Here is an 11,490-nt window from a genome sequence, read left to right on the forward strand (position 1 = left end):
GACTTATTGTCAGGCCATCCTTGCTGCATCATTTTGATGAGAAGCTGCAGTGTTTCATCCTCTTTTGTGGCTGATCATATATCATGTAGCCTGTCTGCTGCGATAGGTAAGTCTTGTGCCATGTTGACAGTCTCTAGTTCTGCATCCGGTGCACTCTCAGGAAGATAAGCTCTGCTCAGAGTGTCTGCTAGCAGCATGTCTCTACCTGGCACATATACTACATCTAGATCATACTTTTGTATGCGCAGCATCATTCCCTGCAGCCTTTTGGGTGCACTTAGTAGAGGTTTTCTCACTATTGTTTCCAACGGCTTGTGATCACTTTGCACCGTCACTTTTCGGCCGTATGTGTACTGGTGAAATCTTTCCATGCTAAAAACCATTGCTAAGAACTCCTTTTCTATTTGTGCATACCCACGCTCTGTTTGAGTGAGTGCTCTGCTTGCAAATGCTATTGGCTTACCCATCTGCATGAGCGCTGCGCCTAAGCCTGTGTCTGAAGCGTCACACTGCACTGTGAGTTCCTCATCTGGGTTGTAATATTTCAGTACTGGGACCTTTGCTATAGTCTCTTTCAATTTGAGGAAAGCCTCCTCGTGCTGTGCTGTCCAGTTCCACTCCCTGTTTTTGTGTGTCAAATCTCTCAACACTATGCACTGGTCTGAGAGGTGGGGACAAAACTTGGCTAGATAATTTACCATACCTAGCAGCCTTTGCACTCCTTTCACATCAGTCGGTGCCGGCATCTTCTCAATGGCAAGCACTTTCTCTGGATCCGCCCTGAGTCCATCAGCCGTCAGGCGGTGTCCAATGTATGTGGTCTCCTTTTGTCTCAGCTTGAATTTGTCTTTGTTCAGCTTGATGTTCTTTTGTCTGCATCTTTCAAGAAACAGTCTCAGTTTTCCATCATGGTCACGCTCAGCTTCCTCCTGTGTTTCCCCTTGGCCTGTGATCAGTACATTGTCAGCTATAATGTACAAGCCCGGTACACCGTCCAGCGCTTGTGTGAGCTTTCTCTGAAAGATTTCTGGGGCCGGACTTATCCCCATTGGCATCCTCAGCCCCCTGTAACGTCCGAATGGAGTGGCAAATGTTGTTAAATAGCTGGACTCCTCCTCCAGCTGCACATGCCAGAATCCACTCTTGACATCACACACTGTGAACACTTTTGCTTTTGACAAGTCCGGTAAAATGTCCTCAATGGTTGGCAGTGGGAAGTGACTGCGCTTTAGAGCTTTGTTCAAAGGCTTGGGATCGATACACACTCTTGGTTTCCCACTTGGTTTCTGTACCACCACCATTGCACTGATCCAATCTGTACTGCATTCCACAGGTGTTATGATCCCTCTTTGCTGTAGGTCCTGTAGCTCGTCCTTCAGTGGTTTCATCATGGCGACTGGGACCCGCCTCTTTGGCAGCTGTACTGGTTTCACTGTGCTGTCCACCTCTATTTTGTATTTTCCCTCAAGGCAGCCATCGCCAATGAACACATCAGCATACTCATCTTTAATTTGTCCCATTATCCACTGTCCTGTTGTTGTTTCTGTTGTGACAATACTGTCTATTGTCATGATGTTTTCATATTGCACTTCTATCAATTTCATGGCCTCACTGGCTCTCCTACCCAGCAGAGGCACTGTACCAGCTGCATTCACCACCTGGAACTCTAAGCGATATAGCTTGTTGTTTCTCGGGTTTCTTATTTTCACTTTACATTTTCCAAGTGGTTTTAATTTGGTTTTATTGTACATTACTAGTACACTCTTCGTGTGGCATCTGGATTCAGCAGGTTAATTGGGATGATATTGCAACTGGCACCACAGTCTATTTGGAATTTGATCACGTCCTTGCCTAGAAGCATGCCAGCATAGAGAAGCTGAGTTTTCTTCATTTTCTCAGTTTCTTTTACATCCTCTACAGTCTCTGTATGCACATCTTTCCCTTTGTCAGTCTCTACTGCATCCACAGTTTTTTTCTCAGTTTCAGTGACACAGGTGATAATATCTTCATATTCATCACTCTCAGATTCAGTTGTTATTTTACTCACATATTTCTTTTCCCTTAGTTCCGGTTTTACTCTGCATTTTGCTGCAAAGTGGTTCTCTCTTCCACACTTTGTGCACTTCTTCCCAAACGCTGGGCACTTTTGTTTACTTTTCTCGTGCGTTTTTCCACAATATCTGCACTCCACAGTGTTGCTCGTCTGTTTCCGATACTGTGCTCCTTGCACTGCATGTACCTCTTCCACCATCGATCCCGAGATGGTTTTCACATTGTCCTTTGAGATCTCAGCGGCTCTGCACAGCTGCAAACATGTGTCCAGTGTCAAGTTTTTCTGTCGGAGCAGTCTTTCTCTTACGATTGTGTTGTTACCTCCACACACAATCCGATCCCGAATGAGCGAGTCTCTCACTGTCCAAAAGTTGCATGTTCTTGCCAACACTCTCAGTTCCATGACATAATGGTCTATATTTTCACTGGTGCCCTGGTTTCTTGAAAAAAAACGATAACGTTCCACAGTCTCGTTAACGCTGGGGTCGCAGTGATCATCAAACTTCTTGATAACGTCATCTAACGTCCATGCATCCTTCGGTGTGTCGCCCAGTAACGTGTCCATAAGTTCCCTGCCGCTCTCCCCGACAAGATAGCTGAACAGTTTCACCCTCTGTTTGTCATCGGCGTCAGCCATGGCTAAATCCACATACAGAGCAAACTCGTCCCTCCAGGCCTTCCATGTCTTCGAAAGGTTGCTTGAGTCCAGACATAACGTTTGCGGTGGTTTTAGCCCATCCATGTCACACGGCAGTCTCACGCTAGCAGCTAATGCTAACATATACTGAACGTTGCTTAGGAACACTAACCGCTCTCCCGCTCCTAGAAACTTTTCCGCACCAAACTTCCAACCGAGTCGTCCGCCGCTGTCACCATGTTAAAGTGTGTTGTTTCCTTCTACTAATGAGACTTTACAACTCATTTCAACCCCACTGGGCTATAAACTTTAATAATAACTTCGGCACGTAAGGTTATGCATCATGCTCGGTCCGTTATGCCAGGTGCAACAACATAAACGACCCCTGTGTAAACAAGGAACTAAACAATGGTTCCTAACAATAGTTCCTATTGTTACATAGTCCCTCCGTTGAGGCCGCCCCTGGCCCCGGAAACTGTCGCCCCGTCATTAATTCATATGGGGTGAACCAAGGGAAGGGCCTCAACCCAATTCATTTTAGTTTGAGCGCAAATTTTAGCCAGTTTTTGTTTGAGGTTGTGATTAATTCTTTCTACCTTGCCCTGGGACTGTGGATGGTATACGGTCCCAAAGGCATGTTTCAGTCCTAATAGGCTCTCGACCTTTCGGAGGTCGGCCCCCTTTAAATGAGATCCGTTGTCGAAGCGGATTTTGGAGGGGAATCCATGTCGAGGAATGTAGTGGTTAATCAAGCATTTTATAACAGTGGCGCTATCTTCCTTTTTTGCCGGCCATGCCTCCGGCCACCCTGTCAATTGATCCACACACACCAACAAATACTGGTGTCCTTTCACCCTCTTGGCTTCCCTCATATCCATATAATCCAATACCACCTTTTGTCCTGGACAAGAGATCAGGGGAAATCCCCCCGTCTCAGGTTTTATGGTGGGGCGAGGATTATACTGGGTGCAAATGGGGCAACTCTTGACGTGGTATTTAGTCATGTCGGTCAAAAAAGGATGCCACCAATGGCAAAGATTTCGATTCATCTGAACAGCCCCTACATGCCCTATTCCGAGTCTGAGTATATGGTTACCTTTTTTTCCCTTCTTTTTTTCCCACTTAATCCTACCAGCACTCTTATTAGTGCGAGACCGAGGGTAAACAGCCGCATTATTGTCAGTGCACGACCTCATGCGCGTTTTTAAATGATCTTACGCGTGCGACGAATCTCCCAGGGTTTTGTTGAGGAATCTCGGCGACACCGACCAAACGGACCACCCGCCTCTCCCTTTCTTAGGTTACTGGGAGATCCGTAACTATGTTCTTGTCCCGAGAAGATCAGTCCGCCGGTTGCCCGTTTGGCGAGCGACTTGAGATTCCACTTCTGACACCAAATTGTGGATTTTCTTATCCTCTTAATGGGCTCTTGCCCCAGCAACCTCTGGGACGAGCAATCATTGGACAAATATTGGAGCAAACAGAACATCTCTAATGCATCTGCAGATGGAGAGTCATATAATCACAGAAGTCAGTCTGTGAGGATATGCTCCGCCCCTATACTGGAGATAGGGGTTTTTATAGCACAGTCCGTCGTGTCATACCCTATGTTTCCTGCATTAACCAAGGTGTTGTCTTACAAAGGAATGCAGGAAAACATCAGTCATGTTCTGTGCCTGGTGAGTGTCTGTAGACTTATTCTTTTACTGCCCCAGGCCGGAGTGGCCCTCATGTTTTAGTGACCCCTAGTTGTTATCTTTACTGCCCAAGGCTGGGGAGGCCCTCATGTGTTAGTGACCATTTGTCGTCTGCAGTGTGTGGGATTTAGTGGCCATGTGTGTGTGTCTGCAGTGAATGAGAAGTTTCATACACACAGAGCAGTGGAAAACTACAGAGTACCTACGGAGTGCACATGGAGTACTATTTGTACTCCACAATTCCCCCCTTTTGTTCATCATTGAACACCCAAAGGTAACATAGAAATAATACCAATCAGCACACATAACATGCATATACAGAAATGAGAAGCAGCCATGAGAACAACCGGAATCGAAAGGGTTAACCAGTGTTCGTCATAAAGTATCATTCAGACGTGGGAGTCGCTGTCATTGGAGGATGTGTAGGAGGATTCAGAACCGAAGTCCTTGTGGGGGGGCGAGGAAAATCAGTGGTGGAGAGGGGGAAGATGAAACAAGGTCCCCGTCCTGTTGGGCAAGGAGGTGATAATACACGAGCTGAATAGCAATAAGGCCATGTATCAAACGCTGAACTATGGGCACAATGCAGCAGGTGAGGAGTAGCAGGACACCCAGGAAAAGTGATGCTGCTTCGGCTAGGCGAGTAAAAGACATCAGGACCCATTATTTGCATCAGCATCTCCGACATGAACTGCACCGGATCTCTACCGGCCTCAATGCCTTCAAAAATGTTCAGTACATGGAGATTGACCCTCCGAGATCGGTTCTCGAGGTCGTCGATTCGGTCCTGCAGAGACAGGTTTTGGGTTTGGACCATTTTGATGGTGGTCTCAGCTGCAGTTAAACGTTCAAAGTTGTCACTGGTTACAGACTCCACAGAGGCAAGGCGATTTCGGACTCTCAAAGCCAAACCCAAGTCTATGGTCTCCAGAGCTAGCTAGTTGGTGCTAGTCTCATCTAGACAACCAGAGGGGTCTTCATGTGTGGGGTGATTGGCTGGGCCAGGAGCAGACCACCCTCACCTCCTCTCTCCCCCGGAAGCTAACCGGGACACCATGGAGACCACCCTTACACAGACACAGCTCCTACAGCCACGTTATGTGGCGGGTTGCTCTTAGTTCTGCCCAGCCGGGAGGTTGTCTTCCCGTGGAGCATACCCCGGGCCCCTGGACCCGGTACCACGGGAGTGGGGGTGTTACTCAGCCCGTCTGGAGGAGGGGGAGGAGCAGGTGATGACAATATCTGGAGGGAAAAACTTTCAGAGAGAAACTGCACAACACTGAAAACACTGTCATTCTAGGATTCTGAAGATTCGTAGTCAACTTGATTCAGTGTTCTTCAGATACTTCCGCTATGATCTAAGTTTGTATCCGTTTGTTTCTTATGAATTAAAAAATCAAAGAAAACTGTACAGAAGAAGGCTCACAACCATTCTAAATTTCAATTCCTCATTCCCACTACCCCTCTTTTTACACAAGAACAGAACACATTGTGTCAACCCATTTAACCATGAAGGAGAAGAGAAAAAAATGAAAGTATGATATGATCAGTTTGTATGTTAGTTGTTAGTAAACCAAAAACAATTTCATGCAGTCGAATGAATCGGACTTTCATTTCATCCAAGCTGTTTACAAATGTTCTGAAGTCTGTAATGTTGTACTTCTCTGAAATAAATTGTCTTTAAAACGAAAACAGACGAGGGATAATAAAGATAGTTGTTGTCTCAGATCCTGAATGTTCAAATAAACCTAAATGAATAAAACCATAAGGTATCTTGTAAATCATTGAAACAATGAGCTGTTTGAAGACAAAAAACAAATGCCCCCCACCTTAACCAAATGAAACAACAAGAAGCCCCTTTCAAGGCCCCAAAAAGAGGGGGGTGGGGTTTCAAAGAAAAGAAATGCTCAATTAACAATACAAAGAAATTGATGTAATCAGTTAAAACCAAATAAATCAAACCAAAAATGAGTCTTATAAGGAGGTTTAAACTCATGTTAAAAAATAACATAAACATAGCCATAGCATAGACCTTTAAAAGGCAGGACTCAGTAGGTTTCATTCATATTCAAATAAAATGTAATCGTCCTCCACACAAGAAATTGTCAAAGAAATGAATACCCTCTTTAAAAAAAAAAAACATCATAAAATTCACACCTTAGTGTTGAAAAACAAAACAAGTTCAATTTAACACAGAGGAAAGTCAACATAAAAACAAATAAACCAATGGGTGTCTTCTAATGGAAAGAAAAACAACAACAGCTTAAAACAACATAACTGTGGTTTACACTGTCCCTGTTACTCTCAAGGCAACCCCCCATTCCCCCAAGGTGTGAAGTGGGTAGGCAGTTGGTTCCCACCAGTTATTCTTTAAAAAAAAATCCCAGTAACAGAAAGAAAAACAGAACAAGGAAAATTAAAAATACTGCAACTGTGGCGTTGGACATAACAGAGTTCTGCTTAACAGTTCAGAAAATGAAACAGGGAGGAAATCCTTCGGTTTCGGGGAATCCTAAAAGAAGTGAGGACAGGATCAAGTTAACGTGAAAAATACACCACAAAAACCTTTCAATGCAAATAAAACCAAAAACCAAAAACCAAATGGATTTATCACATTTTATATGAGGTACCTCAAAAAGAAAAGAAATATATTTATTGAAAGGATTTGAATAATTAATGCTTCAGGTTGGTGACTTTCTAAAGTCAGTTGCCAATCAAACAGGAACAAAAACAGGGTTGGGTCTGATAAGGATGCTAAACGAGGTGGTCTCTGAAAAACCCCTCTCACACCCCAATTGTCAGGAAAACAAAAGGTTTGGAAAAGCCAAAACAAAACCTCCCCCAGCTTTTATATCCCCATTTAATCCACTCTCAAGGACTTGCAACTTCTAAACAACACAAAATGGCCAGACGGACAAACACCACGGAACAAACTATGAACACACACACAGACAAGTCATGTCAAACACAAACGTCAGTCAGGGTCAGTCAAGGCGCGGTTTGGTACCAATGGTTTCGTGTCATAGTCCTCTGTAGCTTTTTCTTTCCCTACTTTCACACTCTTTCTTTTCCGAGTATTCAACATTATTCTGACCAGTACATCTATTTGTTCCCGTAAGGACTTCCACCGGGGCTTCTCTTCACCTTTTTCACCCGCCACAAATACCTTTCCAACGGAACGGCGTCCTCCTATTGTATTTTCAAATCACGTCAGGACACAGCGCTGTCGCTCGACACAACCTCTCCGTGGCATTCTTTATTTAGACTGACACAGCATCAAAGGCAGACCCGATCAAACAACCCAGAGCCCGCAGGCATCATCAATCGATCCCAGCACAATAGAACAGCACCAAATCAAATGCAGCACTGTCGATGTGTGCAGACATAACATTTCCCGCCCCCCCCCCCGGCAGGATTTCAAACATGAAAGGTTGACACAAAGTCCTCTAGGTGGCCAGGGCGTAAACGTGTGCGAACAGGTCGCGGGGCGGCCTGAGGCTGGGCAGGCCGAGGTGGGGAGGGAGATGGCAGGGGAAGCTGAGGCCCAGAAATGTCTGGGGCCCGTGTAGGAGCTGCATGAAGCCCCGGGGCGTCTCGCCATGCTGAGGGAATGGCTATGGTTGTGTCACCAGCTGTGTGTGGCGGAGCTGACACCTTCCGTAGACGACTGGAGTGCCACCGAGTGCCATCGCTGAGGAGGTAAGTGGCTGGGCCCAGCTGACGGGTGACTTGGAGAGGAGAGGACCAGTATGAAGCCATTTTATTGTCCCTGTGGGGCCTGCGGACCCTGACCCAGTCTGACACATTGATGTCTGGCACCCTGGTTCGTTTTGACTGGTCAAACCGTTGCTTCATCCGCGTCTGCTGACGAGTGACTGAGGCTCTGACCCCAGAGGGAGGTGCCTGAGGTGTGGAGGGGCAGAGCCTGTCAAGGGGCATGCACAGTTCCCGGCCTAGCATGAGAGAGGCTGGGGAGACGCCTGTGGTCGAGTGCTGTGTGGCCCGATAGTGCAGCAGAGTGTGACGGATGGCCTGCGTGAAAGAGCACCCTTGGGCCATGTGTGCTCTGAGGCCGTTCTTCAGTGACTGGTGAAAACGTTCAATGCCGCCATTGGCCTGGGGGTGGTAGTACGCAGTGCGTATATGACGGATGCCCTTGCTTTCGAGATAAGCAGTGAACTCAGCAGAGACCAGCTGAGGGCTGTTGTCAGAGGTGATGGCCTTTGGGAGGCCCCAGCGAGAGAAAAGAGAGTCCAGGAAGTCGATGATGATCTGTGAGGTCACAGTGCCGGAAGTGGTGAGTTCAGGCCATTTTGAGTGTAGATCGTAGGCGACCACCATGAAGTGTTGATGGTGGAGAACTCCATGGATCTCACCACAAATGTCCAACTGCAGGTGTTCCCAGGGCTGAGAGGGCCAGGCGAGAGGTTGCAGGGGTGGGGGAGCCTGGTGGCCAGTCTTGCCACTCACAAGGCAGGCAGAACAGTCCTTCACCAGAGCCTCAATATCTCTGTCTATCCCCGGCCACCACACCAGGTCTCGGCAGCGCTGTTTCAGTTTCACAATGCCCAGGTGGCCTTCATGCGCCGTATTCAAAACACGTGCACGGAGAGCAGCTGGGACCACTGTGCAAAACCCACGTGCCACGCAGGTGTCGTTCCAGCAGGAGAGCTCCTGTCTGACTCGGGCGAACGCAGCCAGCTCCTCTGGGACCTTGTGAGGCCAGCCGTTCTGGATGTAGGTGCGGAGCTGGGAGAGGACAGGGTCCTGTTCGGAGGCTGCCCTCAGCTCCTGCAGAGAGACAGTGGCCTGGAGGGGTGTGTGTAGCATTTGGACAATGTCCTTTTCCACACAGTCAGTGTCCGTCTGTGGAGCTGGGGTGGAGACAGAGCGAGAGAGCAGGTCGGCGACAACATTGTCTCTGCCTGGGGTGAACTGCAGGCTGAAGTTGTACTGGCGGAGGTGGTCAGACCAGCGGTGCAGCCTCAGGGGTTTGTGGCCTGTCCCAGATGTGGACAGCAGCGCTGTCAGGGCCTGGTGATCTGTCCTGAGGGTGAAGGAGCGGCCATAGAGGTAGAGGTGCCACCTTTCACAAGCCCAGATACAGGCTAATGCCTCACGCTCACCCACGGAGTACCGCTGCTCGGTCAGGTTGAGGGCACGGGAGGCGAAGGCAATGGGCTTCTCCACACCGTTCTGGGTTTGAGACAGCACAGCCCCTATCGCTGTGGCTGATGCGTCACAGGTCACAAAGGTGGAGCTGGAGATGTCGAAGTGAGCCAACACTGGTGGTGAAGTCAGTTGAGTCTTGAGATCACGCACAGCGTCACTGCATGCCTTTGACCACACCCATGGCTCGTCCTTACGCAGCAGCTGGCGCAGGGGGGCTGTGGTCGCAGAGTACTGGGGAAGAAACCTCAGGTAGTAACTTGTCATACCCAGGAAGGAGGCGACCTGGGCGGCCGAGCTGGGCTCGGGGATGGCCTGAATGGCGTCCGCGTTGGATTGTAGTGGAGTTACACCGCTCGCTGACAGCTGGAACCCCACGAAGTCGATGGCTGGCACAGAGAGGACACATTTCTCAGCATTGAGAGTTAGCTTGTGCTTGGACAGGGCTGCGAAGACCATGTTAAGGCGCTTGTCGTGGATTTCACTGGTGGGCCCGTGTACCACTATATCGTCCAGATAAATGGCCACGCCCAGTATGCCAGCCAGCATGGAGACCATGATTTTCTGGAAGCAGCTAGGGGCGGAGCTGAGACCGAAAGGCATCCTAGTGTAGCGAAACACTCCTGCATGTGTCACAAAGGCTGTGAGGTTTCGGCTGCTGGGGTGGAGGGGCACCTGTAAGTACCCCTGTCTGAGGTCGAGCTTGGAGAACACCTCAGAGCCATAGAACTGAGCAGTGAGTTCTTCTGAGGTGGGCAGTGGATACTTATCAGGGACCACTGCCTTATTTACTGCACGTAGATCGACGCAGACACGCAGGCCCCCCGACTTCTTCTTAGCCACCACGAGGTTTGAGACCCAAGGTGACGCGTCCACCGGTTCAATGATGCCAGCTTCCAGCAGTTGTTGCAGCTCGGCGGAGACCCCATCACGGAGAGCCAACGGGATGCGGCGCAGTGGTTGGATGACAGATTTCACAGCAGGGTTGAGGAGAGGTTGATGGGTGAAGGCGGAGAGGCAGCCCAGCCCCATAAACAGCGATGGCCACTTCTGCTGCCAAGGTGTGGCGACAGTCAGGATTGCTGCCCCCCTTGTGTCTAAGAGGGAGAACCCCAGAGCGGAGAACAGGTCCAGGCCCATCAGGTTGGCCCCACGGCGTGCCACATGAAAAACTGCATTGGGCACCAGCTTGTTTCCATAGCGGACAGTCACTTGGAGAGAGCCAACCAGATCGATTTTGGAGTCACCATACCCACAGAGGACAGCTGAGGGTGCGGACAGTGGCAGTGAACCGAAAAATTGACTGTAGGTATCAACATTCAGGAGAGACACACTTGCACCGGTGTCCAACAGCAGGGGGATGCACACATCATTAATGTTGACTGTGCATGATTTGAATGACACTGGCCCAGAGCTCACCTTGTGAATGACGGCGGTTGAAGTCTGGGGGGGTGTGGACCTCTGACCCAGCCGGGGAAGATCGACAGACGTTGGCAAAGTGATTTTGCTTACCGCAGCTACGGCATGTCTGGCCACGGGCAGGGCAATTCTGAGCCCTTGAAACATGAGACCGAGACCCACAGTTACCACAGGACTGTTGAGGGCGGGGCCGAGAACGCCGTCGTTGCAGTTGCAAGACGTCCCCAGTGGAGTCGGCGCCCGCCTCGCTCTGGTTGGGTTGCGTCCCGAGGGGCAGCCGTGAGTAGAGGGAGGAGTCGTTGGCAGCTTGACTGGAGGTGGCCACTTGCTGTGTATTTAGCATAGCAGCACACTCAGCTGCTCCCTCAACCTGTAGTGCGATGGTAATTGCTCTGGACAGCAGCAGATCGTCTTTTTCCAGCAGGAGAGTCTCACGCACCTTTGCGTTGTTGGTGTGTTCGATTAGCTGGTCGCGAACCATCTCGTCCTGAAGCGCGCCAAACTTGCATGAGCTAG

The sequence above is a fragment of the Lampris incognitus genome, chromosome 3, assembly GCF_029633865.1.
Source record: "Lampris incognitus isolate fLamInc1 chromosome 3, fLamInc1.hap2, whole genome shotgun sequence".
Classification (NCBI taxonomy): Eukaryota; Metazoa; Chordata; class Actinopteri; order Lampriformes; family Lampridae; genus Lampris; species Lampris incognitus.